The sequence below is a fragment of the Taudactylus pleione genome, unplaced genomic scaffold (assembly GCF_031769625.1).
Source record: "Taudactylus pleione unplaced genomic scaffold, aTauple2 ptg000184l, whole genome shotgun sequence".
Classification (NCBI taxonomy): domain Eukaryota; kingdom Metazoa; phylum Chordata; class Amphibia; order Anura; family Myobatrachidae; genus Taudactylus; species Taudactylus pleione.
In genome coordinates, this window is record NW_028284586.1 from 607,337 (window position 1) to 621,822 (window position 14,486).

The window sequence follows — 14,486 nt, forward strand, 5'->3', positions numbered from 1 at the left end:
GACTGTGACTGCAAAGTTTCTCACCTCCTGTGCCTCCTTTATTAATTATAATCATAGGTAGCTAGCTTATTCTTTACTGAATCCTTATGCTATCGTTTCTATCGCCTTATGATTTGAAATAGTTAAATTGTTTTAAGGATTCTCTTAGTCTATTGACTAAAATGAATGCTTGATTTATTTGTAGCCTTAGATGTATGGTATGTGGTAATTGTTGACTTAAGCCATCTTTATTGCTAGCTTTCTCTGGCTGGCCAATTGGGGGTTTTCATTAATTAGTGTCCACACTTGCCTGCATCTCTGTTTAAAGTGTCAGTAGTTTGGCTGCTAAAGCCTTGGCTGGGTGCAGCTTTTCTAAGTGCAGTGTTTTAAGTGCATAACTAGCGTTAGACCTGCGCTATTTTTATTTGTTAATTCTTCTGCTGATCTTGAATGAATTGACACCGCCTCTCTCCCTATCTACAGGTAACTGAAGTTGACTGTGACTGCAAAGTTTCTCACCTCCTGTGCCTCCTTTATTAATTATAATCATAGGTAACTGAAGTTGACTGTGACTGCAAAGTTTCTCACCTCCTGTGCCTCCTTTATTAATTATAATCATAGGTAGCTAGCTTATTCTTTAATGAATCCTTATGCTATAGTTTCTAATGCCTTATGATTTGAAATAGTTAAATTGTTTTAAGGATTCTCTCAGTCTATTGACTATAATGAATGCTTGATTTATTTGTAGCCTTAGATGTATGGTATGTGGTAATTGTTGACTTAAGCCATCTTTATTGCTAGCTTTCTCTGGCAGGCCAATTGGGGGTTTTCATTAATTAGTGTCCACACTTGCCTGCATCTCTGTATAAAGTGTCAGTAGTTTGGCAGCTAAAGCCTTGGCTGGGTGCAGCTTTTCAAAGTGCAGTGTTTTAAGTGCATTATAAGCGTTAGACCTGCGCTATTTTTATTAGTTAATTCTTCTGCTGATCTTGAATGAATTGACACCGCCTCTCTCCCTATCTACAGGTAAATGAAGTTGACTGTGACTGCAAAGTTTCTCACCTCCTGTGCCTCCTTTATTAATTATAATCATAGGTAGCTAGCTTATTCTTTACTGAATCCTTATGCTATCGTTTCTATCGCCTTATGATTTGAAATAGTTAAATTGTTTTAAGGATTCTCTCAGTTTATTGACTAAAATGAATGCTTGATTTATTTGTAGCCTTAGATGTATGGTATGTGGTAATTGTTGACTTAAGCCATCTTTATTGCTAGCTTTCTCTGGCTGGCCAATTGGGGTTTTTCATTAATTAGTGTCCCCACTTGCCTGCATCTCTGTTTAAAGTGTCAGTAGTTTGGCTGCTAAAGCCTTGGCTGGGTGCAGCTTTTCTAAGTGCAGTGTTTTAAGTGCATAACTAGCGTTAGACCTGCGCTATTTTTATTAGTTAATTCTTCTGCTGATCTTGAATGAATTGACACCGCCTCTCTCCCTATCTACAGGTAACTGAAGTTGACTGTGACTGCAAAGTTTCTCACCTCCTGTGCCTCCTTTATTAATTATAATCATAGGTAACTGAAGTTAACTGTGACTGCAAAGTTTCTCACCTCCTGTGCCTCCTTTATTAATTATAATCATAGGTAACTGAAGTTGACTGTGACTGCAAAGTTTCTCACCTCCTGTGCCTCCTTTATTAATTATAATCATAGGTAGCTAGCTTATTCTTTACTGAATCCTTATGCTATAGTTTCTAATGCCTTCTGATTTGAAATAGTTTAATTGTTTTAAGGATTCTGTCAGTCTATTGACTAAAATGAATGCTTGATTTTTTTGTAGCCTTAGATGTATGGTATGTGGTAATTGTTGACTTAAGCCATCTTTATTGCTAGCTTTCTCTGGCTGGCCAATTGGGGGTTTTCATTAATTAGTGTCCACACATGCCTGCATCTCTGTTTAATGTGTCAGTAGTTTGGCTGCTAAAGCCTTGGCTGGGTGCAGCTTTTCTAAGTGCAGTGTTTTAAGTGCATAACTAGCGTTAGACCTGCGCTATTTTTATTAGTTAATTCTTCTGCTGATCTTGAATGAATTGACACCGCCTCTCTCCCAATCTACAGGTATTTGAAGTTGACTGTGACTGCAAAGTTTCTCACCTCCTGTGCCTCCTTTATTAATTATAATCATAGGTAACTGAAGTTGACTGTGACTGCAAAGTTTCTCACCTCCTGTGCCTCCTTTATTAATTATAATCATAGGTAACTGAAGTTGACTGTGACTGCAAAGTTTCTCACCTCCTGTGCCTCCTTTATTAATTATAATCATAGGTAGCTAGCTTATTCTTTACTGAATCCTTATGCTATAGTTTCTAATGCCTTATGATTTGAAATAGTTAAATTGTTTTAAGGATTCTCTTAGTCTATTGACTAAAATAAATGCTTGATTTATTTGTAGCCTTAGATGTATGGTATGTGGTAATTGTTGACTTAAGCCATCTTTATTGCTAGCTTTCTCTGGCTGGCCAATTGGGGGTTTTCATTAATTAGTGTCCACACTTGCCTGCATCTCTGTTTAAAGTGTCAGTTGTTTGGCTGCTAAAGCCTTGGCTGGGTGCAGCTTTTCTAAGTGCAGTGTTTTAAGTGCATAACTAGCGTTAGACCTGCGCTATTTTTATTTGTTAATACTTCTGCTGATCTTGAATGAATTGACACCGCCTCTCTCCCTATCTACAGGTAACTGAATTGACTGTGACTGCAAAGTTTCTCACCTCCTGTGCCTCCTTTATTAATTATAATCATAGGTAGCTAGCTTATTCTTTACTGAATCCTTATGCTATAGTTTCTAATGCCTTATGATTTGAAACAGTTAAATTGTTTTAAGGATTCTCTCAGTCTATTGACTAAAATGAATGCTTGATTTATTTGTAGCCTTAGATGTATGGTATGTGGTAATTGTTGACTTAAGCCATCTTTATTGCTAGCTTTCTCTGGCTTGCCAATTGGGGGTTTTCATAAATTAGTGTCCAAACTTGCCTGCATCTCTGTTTAAAGTGTCAGTAGTTTGGCTGCTAAAGCCTTGGCTGGGTGCAGCTTTTCTAAGTGCAGTGTTTTAAGTGCATAACTAGCGTTAGACCTGCGCTATTTTTATTAGTTAATTCTTCTGCTGATCTTGAATGAATTGACACCGCCTCTCTCCCAATCTACAGGTAACTGAAGTTGACTGTGACTGCAAAGTTTCTCACCTCCTGTGCCTCCTTTATTAATTATAATCATAGGTAACTGAAGTTGACTGTGACTGCAAAGTTTCTCACCTCCTGTGCCTCCTTTATTAATTATAATCATAGGTAGCTAGCTTATTCTTTACTGAATCCTTATGCTATCGTTTCTAATGCCTTATGATTTGAAATAGTTAAATTGTTTTAAGGATTCTCTCAGTCTATTGACTAAAATGAATGCTTGATTTATTTGTAGCCTTAGATGTATGGTATGTGGTAATTGTTGACTTAAGCCATCTTTATTGCTAGCTTTCTCTGGCTGGCCAATTGGGGGTTTTCATTAATTAGTGTCCCCACATGCCTGCATCTCTGTTTAAAGTGTCAGTAGTTTGGCTGCTAAAGCCTTGGCTGGGTGCAGCTTTTCTAAGTGCAGTGTTTTAAGTGCATAACTAGCGTTAGACCTGCGCTATCTTTATTAGTTCATTCTTCTGCTGATCTTGAATGAATTGACACCGCCTCTCTCCCTATCTACAGGTAACTGAAGTTGACTGTGACTGCTAAATTTCTCACCTCCTGTGCCTCCATTATTAATTATAATCATAGGTAGCTAGCTTATTCTTTACTGAATCCTTATGCTATAGTTTCTAATGCCTTATGATTTGAAATAGTTAAATTGTTTTAAGGATTCTCTCAGTCTATTGACTAAAATGAATGCTTGATTTATTTGTAGCCTTAGATGTATGGTATGTGGTAATTGTTGACTTAAGCCATCTTTATTGCTAGCTTTCTCTGGCTGGCCAATTGAGGGTTTTCATTAGTTAGTGTCCACACTTGCCTGCATCTCTGTTTTAAGTGTCAGTAGTTTGGCTGCTAAAGCCTTGGCTGGGTGCAGCTTTTCTAAGTGCAGTGTTTTAAGTGCATAACTAGCGTTAGACCTGCGCTATTTTTATTTGTTAATTCTTCTGCTGATCTTGAATGAATTGACACCGCCTCTCTCCCTATCTACAGGTAACTGAAGTTGACTGTGACTGCAAAGTTTCTCACCTCCTGTGCCTCCTTTATTAATTATAATCATAGGTAACTGAAGTTGACTGTGACTGCAAAGTTTCTCACCTCCTGTGCCTCCTTTATTAATTATAATCATAGGTAACTGAAGTTGACTGTGATTGCAAAGTTTCTCACCTCCTGTGCCTCCTTTATTAATTATAATCATAGGTAACTGAAGTTGACTGTGACTGCAAAGTTTCTCACCTCCTGTGCCTCCTTTATTAATTATAATCATAGGTAGCTAGCTTATTCTTTACTGAATCCTTATGCTATAGTTTCTAAAGCCTTCTGATTTGAAATAGTTAAATTGTTTTAAGGATTCTGTCAGTCTATTGACTAAAATGAATGCTTGATTTATTTGTAGCCTTAGATGTATGGTATGTGGTAATTGTTGACTTAAGCCATCTTTATTGCTAGATTTCTCTGGCTGGCCAATTGGGGGTTTTCATTAATTAGTGTCCACACTTGCCTGCATCTCTGTTTAAAGTGTCAGTAGTTTGGCTGCTAAAGCCTTGGCTGGGTGCAGCTTTTCTAAGTGCAGTGTTTTAAGTGCATAACTAGTGTTAGACCTGCGCTATTTTTATTTGTTAATTCTTCTGCTGATCTTGAATGAAATGACACCGCCTCTCTCCCTATCTACAGGTAACTGAAGTTGACTGTGACTGCAAGGTTTCTCACCACCTGTGCCTCCTTTATTAATTATAATCATAGGTAACTGAAGTTGTCTGTGACTGCAAAGTTTCTCACCTCCTGTGCCTCCTTTATTAATTATAATCATAGGTAACTGAAGTTGACTGTGACTGCAAAGTTTCTCACCTCCTGTGCCTCCTTTATTAATTATAATCATAGGTAGCTAGCTTATTCTTTACTGAATCCTTATGCTATAGTTTCTAATACCTTATGATTTGAAATAGTTAAATTGTTTTAAGGATTCTCTCAGTCTTTTGACTAAAATGAATGCTTGATTTATTTGTAGCCTTAGATGTATGGTATGTGGTAATTGTTGACTTAAGCCATCTTTATTGCTAGCTTTCTCTGGCTGGCCAATTGGGGGTTTTCATTAATTAGTGTCCCCACTTGCCTGCATCTCTGTTTAAAGTGTCAGTAGTTTGGCTGCTAAAGCCTTGGCTGGGTGCAGCTTTGGTAAGTGCAGTGTTTTAAGTGCATAACTAGCGTTAGACTTGCGCTATTTTTATTAGTTAATTCTTCTGCTGATCTTGAATGATTTGACACCGCCTCTCTCCCTATCTACAGGTAACTGAAGTTGACTGTGACTGCAAAATTTCTCACCTCCTGTTCCTCCTTTATTAATTATAATCATAGGTAGCTAGCTTATTCTTTACTGAATCCTTATGCTATAGTTTCTAATGCCTTATGATTTGAAATAGTTAAATTGTTTTAAGGATTCTCTCAGTCTATTGACTAAAATGAATGCTTGATTTATTTGTAGCCTTAGATGTATGGTATGTGGTAATTGTTGACTTAAGCCATCTTTATTGCTAGCTTTCTCTGGCTGGCCAATTGGGGGTTTTCATTAATTAGTGTCCACACTTGCCTGCATCTCTGTTTAAAGTGTCAGTAGTTTGGCTGCTAAAGCCTTGGCTGGGTGCAGCTTTTCTAAGTGCAGTGTTTTAAGTGCATAACTAGCAATAGACCTGCGCTATTTTTATTAGTTAATTCTTCTGCTGATCTTGAATGAAATGACACCGCCTCTCTCCCTATCTACCGGTAACTGAAGTTGACTGTGATTGCAAAGTTTCTCACCTCCTGTGCCTCCTTTATTAATTATAATCATAGGTAGCTAGCTTATTCTTTACTGGATCCTTATGCTATAGTTTCTAATGCCTTCTGATTTGAAATAGTTAAATTGTTTTAAGGATTCTGTCAGTCTATTGACTAAAATGAATGCTTGATTTATTTGTAGCCTTAGATGTATGGTATGTGGTAATTGTTGACTTAAGCCATTTTTATTGCTAGATTTCTCTGGCTGGCCAATTGGGGGTTTTCATTAATTAGTGTCCACACTTGCCTGCATCTCTGTTTAAAGTGTCAGTAGTTTGGCTGCTAAAGCCTTGGCTGGGTGCAGCTTTTCTAAGTGCAGTGTTTTAAGTGCATAACTAGCGTTAGACCTGCGCTATTTTTATTTGTTAATTCTTCTGCTGATCTTGAATGAATTGACACCACCTCTCTCCCTATCTACAGGTAACTGAAGTTGACTGTGACTGCAAAGTTTCTCACCTCCTGTGCCTCCTTTATTAATTATAATCATAGGTAACTGAAGTTGACTGTGACTGCAAAGTTTCTCACCTCCTGTGCCTCCTTTATTAATTATAATCATAGGTAGCTAGCTTATTCTTTACTGAATCCTTATGCTATAGTTTCTATTGCCTTATGATTTGAAATAGTTAAATTGTTATAAGGATTCTCTCAGTCTATTGACTAAAATGAATGCTTGATTTATTTGTAGCCTTAGATGTATGGTATGTGGTAATTGTTGACTTAAGCCATCTTTATTGCTAGCTTTCTCTGGCTGGCCAATTGGGGGTTTTCATTAATTAGTGTCCACACTTGCCTGCATCTCTGTTTAAAGTGTCAGTAGTTTGGCTGCTAAAGCCTTGGCTGGGTGCAGCTTTTCTAAGTGCAGTGTTTTAAGTGCATAACTAGCGTTAGACCTGCGCTATTTTTATTAGTTAATTCTTCTGCTGATCTTGAATGAATTGACACCGCCTCTCTCCCAATCTACAGGTAACTGAAGTTGACTGTGACTGCAAAGTTTCTCACCTCCTGTGCCTCCTTTATTAATTATAATCATAGGTAACTGAAGTTGACTGTGACTGCAAAGTTTCTCACCTCCTGTGCCTCCTTTATTAATTATAATCATAGGTAGCTAGCTTATTCTTTACTGAATCCTTATGCTATAGTTTCTAATGCCTTATGATTTGAAATAGTTAAATTGTTTTAAGGATTCTCTCAGTCTATTGACTAAAATGAATGCTTGATTTTTTTGTAGCCTTAGATGTATGGTATGTGGTAATTGTTGACTTAAGCCATCTTTATTGCTAGCTTTCTCTGGCTGGCCAATTGGGGGTTTTCATTAATTAGTGTCCACACTTGCCTGCATCTCTGTTTAAAGTGTCAGTAGTTTGGCTGCTAAAGCCTTGGCTGGGTGCAGCTTTTCTAAGTGCAGTGTTTTAAGTGCATAACTAGCGTTAGACCTGTGCTATTTTTATTAGTTAATTCTTCTGCTGATCTTGAATGAATTGACACCGCCTCTCTCCCTATCTACAGGTAACTGAAGTTGACTGTGACTGCAAAGTTTCCCACCTCCTGTGCCTCCTTTATTAATTATAATCATAGGTAACTGAAGTTGACTGTGACTGCAAAGTTTCTCACCTCCTGTGCCTCCTTTATTAATTATAATCATAGGTAACTGAAGTTGACTGTGACTGCAAAGTTTCTCACCTCCTGTGCCTCCTTTATTAATTATAATCATAGGTAGCTAGCTTATTCTTTACTGAATCCATATGCTATAGTTTCTAATGCCATATGATTTGAAATAGTTAAATTGTTTTAAGGATTCTCTCAGTCTATTGACTAAAATGAATGCTTGATTTATTTGTAGCCTTAGATGTATGGTATGTGGTAATTGTTGACTTAAGCCATCTTTATTGCTAGCTTTCTCTGGCTGGCCAATTGGGGGTTTTCATTAATTAGTGTCCACACTTGCCTGCATCTCTGTTTAAAGTGTTAGTTGTTTGGCTGCTAAAGCCTTGGCTGGGTGCAGCTTTTCTAAGTGCAGTGTTTTAAGTGCATAACTAGCGTTAGACCTGCGCTATTTTTATTAGTTAATTCTTCTGCTGATCTTGAATGAATTGACACCGCCTCTCTCCCAATCTACAGGTAACTGAAGTTGACTGTGACTGCAAAGTTTCTCACCTCCTGTGCCTCCTTTATTAATTATAATCATAGGTAGCTAGCTTATTCTTTACTGAATCCATATGCTATAGTTTCTAATGCCGTATGATTTGAAATAGTTAAATTGTTTTAAGGATTCTCTCAGTCTATTGACTAAAATGAATGCTTGATTTATTTGTAGCCTTAGATGTATGGTATGTGGTAATTGTTGACTTAAGCCATCTTTATTGCTAGCTTTCTCTGGCTGGCCAATTGGGGGTTTTCATTAATTAGTGTCCACACTTGCCTGCATCTCTGTTTAAAGTGTTAGTTGTTTAGCTGCTAAAGCCTTGGCTGGGTGCAGCTTTTCTAAGTGCAGTGTTTTAAGTGCATAACTAGCGTTAGACCTGCGCTATTTTTATTAGTTAATTCTTCTGCTGATCTTGAATGAATTGACACCCCCTCTCTCCCTATCTACAGGTAACTGAAGTTGACTGTGACTGCAAAGTTTCTCACCTCCTGTGCCTCCTTTATTAATTATAATCATAGGTAGCTAGCTTATTCTTTACTGAATCCTTATGCTATAGTTTCTAATGCCTTCTGATTTGAAATAGTTAAATTGTTTTAAGGATTCTGTCAGTCTATTGACTAAAATGAATGCTTGATTTATTTGTAGCCTTAGATGTATGGTATGTGGTAATTGTTGACTTAAGCCATCTTTATTGCTAGATTTCTCTGGCTGGCCAATTGGGGGTTTTCATTAATTAGTGTCCACACTTGCCTGCATCTCTGTTTAAAGTGTCAGTAGTTTGGCTGCTAAAGCCTTGGCTGGGTGCAGCTTTTCTAAGTGCAGTGTTTTAAGTGCATAACTAGCGTTAGACCTGCGCTATTTTTATTTGTTAATTCTTCTGCTGATCTTGAATGAATTGACACCGCCTCTCTCCCTATCTACAGGTAACTGAAGTTGACTGTGACTGCAAAGTTTCTCACCTCCTGTGCCTCCTTTATTAATTATAATCATAGGTAACTGAAGTTGACTGTGACTGCAAAGTTTCTCACCTCCTGTGCCTCCTTTATTAATTATAATTATAGGTAACTGAAGTTGACTGTGATTGCAAAGTTTCTCACCTCCTGTGCCTGCTTTATTAATTATAATCATAGGTAACTGAAGTTGACTGTGACTGCAAAGTTTCTCACCTCCTGTGCCTCCTTTATTAATTATAATCATAGGTAGCTAGCTTATTCTTTACTGAATCCTTATGCTATAGTTTCTATTGCCTTATGATTTGAAATAGTTAAATTGTTATAAGGATTCTCTCAGTCTATTGACTAAAATGAATGCTTGATTTATTTGTAGCCTTAGATGTATGGTATGTGGTAATTGTTGACTTAAGCCATCTTTATTGCTAGCTTTCTCTGGCTGGCCAATTGGGGGTTTTCATTAATTAGTGTCCACACTTGCCTGCATCTCTGTTTAAAGTGTCAGTAGTTTGGCTGCTAAAGCCTTGGCTGGGTGCAGCTTTTCTAAGTGCAGTGTTTTAAGTGCATAACTAGCGTTAGACCTGCGCTATTTTTATTAGTTAATTCTTCTGCTGATCTTGAATGAATTGACACCGCCTCTCTCCCAATCTACAGGTAACTGAAGTTGACTGTGACTGCAAAGTTTCTCACCTCCTGTGCCTCCTTTATTAATTATAATCATAGGTAACTGAAGTTGACTGTGACTGCAAAGTTTCTCACCTCCTGTGCCTCCTTTATTAATTATAATCATAGGTAGCTAGCTTATTCTTTACTGAATCCTTATGCTATAGTTTCTAATGCCTTATGATTTGAAATAGTTAAATTGTTTTAAGGATTCTCTCAGTCTATTGACTAAAATGAATGCTTGATTTTTTTGTAGCCTTAGATGTATGGTATGTGGTAATTGTTGACTTAAGCCATCTTTATTGCTAGCTTTCTCTGGCTGGCCAATTGGGGGTTTTCATTAATTAGTGTCCACACTTGCCTGCATCTCTGGTTAAAGTGTCAGTAGTTTGGCTGCTAAAGCCTTGGCTGGGTGCAGCTTTTCTAAGTGCAGTGTTTTAAGTGCATAACTAGCGTTAGACCTGCGCTATTTTTATTAGTTAATTCTTCTGCTGATCTTGAATGAATTGACACCGCCTCTCTCCCTATCTACAGGTAACTGAAGTTGACTGTGACTGCAAAGTTTCCCACCTCCTGTGCCTCCTTTATTAATTATAATCATAGGTAACTGAAGTTGACTGTGACTGCAAAGTTTCTCACCTCCTGTGCCTCCTTTATTAATTATAATCATAGGTAACTGAAGTTGACTGTGACTGCAAAGTTTCTCACCTCCTGTGCCTCCTTTATTAATTATAATCATAGGTAGCTAGCTTATTCTTTACTGAATCCATATGCTATAGTTTCTAATGCCATATGATTTGAAATAGTTAAATTGTTTTAAGGATTCTCTCAGTCTATTGACTAAAATGAATGCTTGATTTATTTGTAGCCTTAGATGTATGGTATGTGGTAATTGTTGACTTAAGCCATCTTTATTGCTAGCTTTCTCTGGCTGGCCAATTGGGGGTTTTCATTAATTAGTGTCCACACTTGCCTGCATCTCTGTTTAAAGTGTTAGTTGTTTGGCTGCTAAAGCCTTGGCTGGGTGCAGCTTTTCTAAGTGCAGTGTTTTAAGTGCATAACTAGCGTTAGACCTGCGCTATTTTTATTAGTTAATTCTTCTGCTGATCTTGAATGAATTGACACCGCCTCTCTCCCAATCTACAGGTAACTGAAGTTGACTGTGACTGCAAAGTTTCTCACCTCCTGTGCCTCCTTTATTAATTATAATCATAGGTAGCTAGCTTATTCTTTACTGAATCCATATGCTATAGTTTCTAATGCCGTATGATTTGAAATAGTTAAATTGTTTTAAGGATTCTCTCAGTCTATTGACTAAAATGAATGCTTGATTTATTTGTAGCCTTAGATGTATGGTATGTGGTAATTGTTGACTTAAGCCATCTTTATTGCTAGCTTTCTCTGGCTGGCCAATTGGGGGTTTTCATTAATTAGTGTCCACACTTGCCTGCATCTCTGTTTAAAGTGTTAGTTGTTTAGCTGCTAAAGCCTTGGCTGGGTGCAGCTTTTCTAAGTGCAGTGTTTTAAGTGCATAACTAGCGTTAGACCTGCGCTATTTTTATTAGTTAATTCTTCTGCTGATCTTGAATGAATTGACACCCCCTCTCTCCCTATCTACAGGTAACTGAAGTTGACTGTGACTGCAAAGTTTCTCACCTCCTGTGCCTCCTTTATTAATTATAATCATAGGTAGCTAGCTTATTCTTTACTGAATCCTTATGCTATAGTTTCTAATGCCTTCTGATTTGAAATAGTTAAATTGTTTTAAGGATTCTGTCAGTCTATTGACTAAAATGAATGCTTGATTTATTTGTAGCCTTAGATGTATGGTATGTGGTAATTGTTGACTTAAGCCATCTTTATTGCTAGATTTCTCTGGCTGGCCAATTGGGGGTTTTCATTAATTAGTGTCCACACTTGCCTGCATCTCTGTTTAAAGTGTCAGTAGTTTGGCTGCTAAAGCCTTGGCTGGGTGCAGCTTTTCTAAGTGCAGTGTTTTAAGTGCATAACTAGCGTTAGACCTGCGCTATTTTTATTTGTTAATTCTTCTGCTGATCTTGAATGAATTGACACCGCCTCTCTCCCTATCTACAGGTAACTGAAGTTGACTGTGACTGCAAAGTTTCTCACCTCCTGTGCCTCCTTTATTAATTATAATCATAGGTAACTGAAGTTGACTGTGACTGCAAAGTTTCTCACCTCCTGTGCCTCCTTTATTAATTATAATCATAGGTAACTGAAGTTGACTGTGATTGCAAAGTTTCTCACCTCCTGTGCCTGCTTTATTAATTATAATCATAGGTAACTGAAGTTGACTGTGACTGCAAAGTTTCTCACCTCCTGTGCCTCCTTTATTAATTATAATCATAGGTAGCTAGCTTATTCTTTACTGAATCCTTATGCTATAGTTTCTAATGCCTTCTGATTTGAAATAGTTAAATTGTTTTAAGGATTCTGTCAGTCTATTGACTAAAATGAATGCTTGATTTATTTGTAGCCTTAGATGTATGGTATGTGGTAATTGTTGACTTAAGCCATCTTTATTGCTAGATTTCTCTGGCTGGCCAATTGGGGGTTTTCATTAATTAGTGTCCACACTTGCCTGCATCTCTGTTTAAAGTGTCAGTAGTTTGGCTGCTAAAGCCTTGGCTGGGTGCAGCTTTTCTAAGTGCAGTGTTTTAAGTGCATAACTAGTGTTAGACCTGCGCTATTTTTATTTGTTAATTCTTCTGCTGATCTTGAATGAAATGACACCGCCTCTCTCCCTATCTACAGGTAACTGAAGTTGACTGTGACTGCAAAGTTTCTCACCTCCTGTGCCTCCTTTATTAATAATAATCATAGGTAACTGAAGTTGACTGTGACTGCAAAGTTTCTCACCTCCTGTGCCTCCTTTATTAATTATAATCATAGGTAGCTAGCTTATTCTTTACTGAATCCTTATGCTATAGTTTCTAATGCCTTATGATATGAAATAGTTAAATTGTTTTAAGGATTCTCTTAGTCTATTGACTAAAATGAATGCTTGATTTATTTGTAGCCTTAGATGTATGGTATGTGGTAATTGTTGACTTAAGCCATCTTTATTGCTAGCTTTCTCTGGCTGGCCAATTGGGGGTTTTCATTAATTAGTGTCCACACTTGCCTGCATCTCTGTTTAAAGTGTCAGTAGTTTGGCTGCTAAAGCCTTGGCTGGGTGCAGCTTTTCTAAGTGCAGTGTTTTAAGTGCATAACTAGCGTTAGACCTGCGCTATTTTTATTTGTTAATTCTTCTGCTGATCTTGAATGAATTGACACCGCCTCTCTCCCTATCTACAGGTAACTGAAGTTGACTGTGACTGCAAAGTTTCTCACCTCCTGTGCCTCCTTTATTAATTATAATCATAGGTAACTGAAGTTGACTGTGACTGCAAAGTTTCTCACCTCCTGTGCCTCCTTTATTAATTATAATCATAGGTAGCTAGCTTATTCTTTACTGAATCCTTATGCTATAGTTTCTAATGCCTTATGATTTGAAATAGTTAAATTGTTTTAAGGATTCTCTCAGTCTATTGACTAAAATGAATGCTTTATTTATTTGTAGCCTTAGATGTATGGTTTGTGGTAATTGTTGACCTAAGCCATCTTTATTGCTAGCTTTCTCTGGCAGGCCAATTGGGGGTTTTCATTAATTAGTGTCCACACTTGCCTGCATCTCTGTATAAAGTGTCAGTAGTTTGGCAGCTAAAGCCTTGGCTGGGTGCAGCTTTTCAAAGTGCAGTGTTTTAAGTGCATTATAAGCGTTAGACCTGCGCTATTTTTATTAGTTAATTCTTCTGCTGATCTTGAATGAATTGACACCGCCTCTCTCCCTATCTACAGGTAAATGAAGTTGACTGTGACTGCAAAGTTTCTCACCTCCTGTGCCTCCTTTATTAATTATAATCATAGGTAGCTAGCTTATTCTTTACTGAATCCTTATGCTATCGTTTCTATCGCCTTATGATTTGAAATAGTTAAATTGTTTTAAGGATTCTCTCAGTCTATTGACTAAAATGAATGCTTGATTTATTTGTAGCCTTAGATGTATGGTTTGTGGTAATTGTTGACTTAAGCCATCTTTATTGCTAGCTTTCTCTGGCAGGCCAATTGGGGGTTTTCATTAATTAGTGTCCCCACTTGCCTGCATCTCTGTTTAAAGTGTCAGTAGTTTGGCTGCTAAAGCCTTGGCTGGGTGTAGCTTTTCTAAGTGCAGTGTTTTAAGTGCATAACTAGCGTTAGACCTGCGCTATTTTTATTAGTTAATTCTTCTGCTGATCTTGAATGAATTGACACCTCCTCTCTCCCTATCTACAGGTAACTGAAGTTGACTGTGACTGCAAAGTTTCTCACCTCCTGTGCCTCCTTAATTAATTATAATCATAGGTAACTGAAGTTGACTGTGACTGCAAAGTTTCTCACCTCCTGTGCCTCCTTTATTAATTATAATCATAGGTAACTGAAGTTGACTGTGACTGCAAAGTTTCTCACCTCCTGTGCCTCCTTTATTAATTATAATCATAGGTAACTGAAGTTGACTGTGACTGCAAAGTTTCTCACCTCCTGTGCCTCCTTTATTAATTATAATCATAGGTAGCTAGCTTATTCTTTACTGAATCCTTATGCTATAGTTTCTAATGCCTTCTGATTTGAAATAGTTTAATTGTTTTAAGGATTCTGTCAGTCTATTGACTAAAA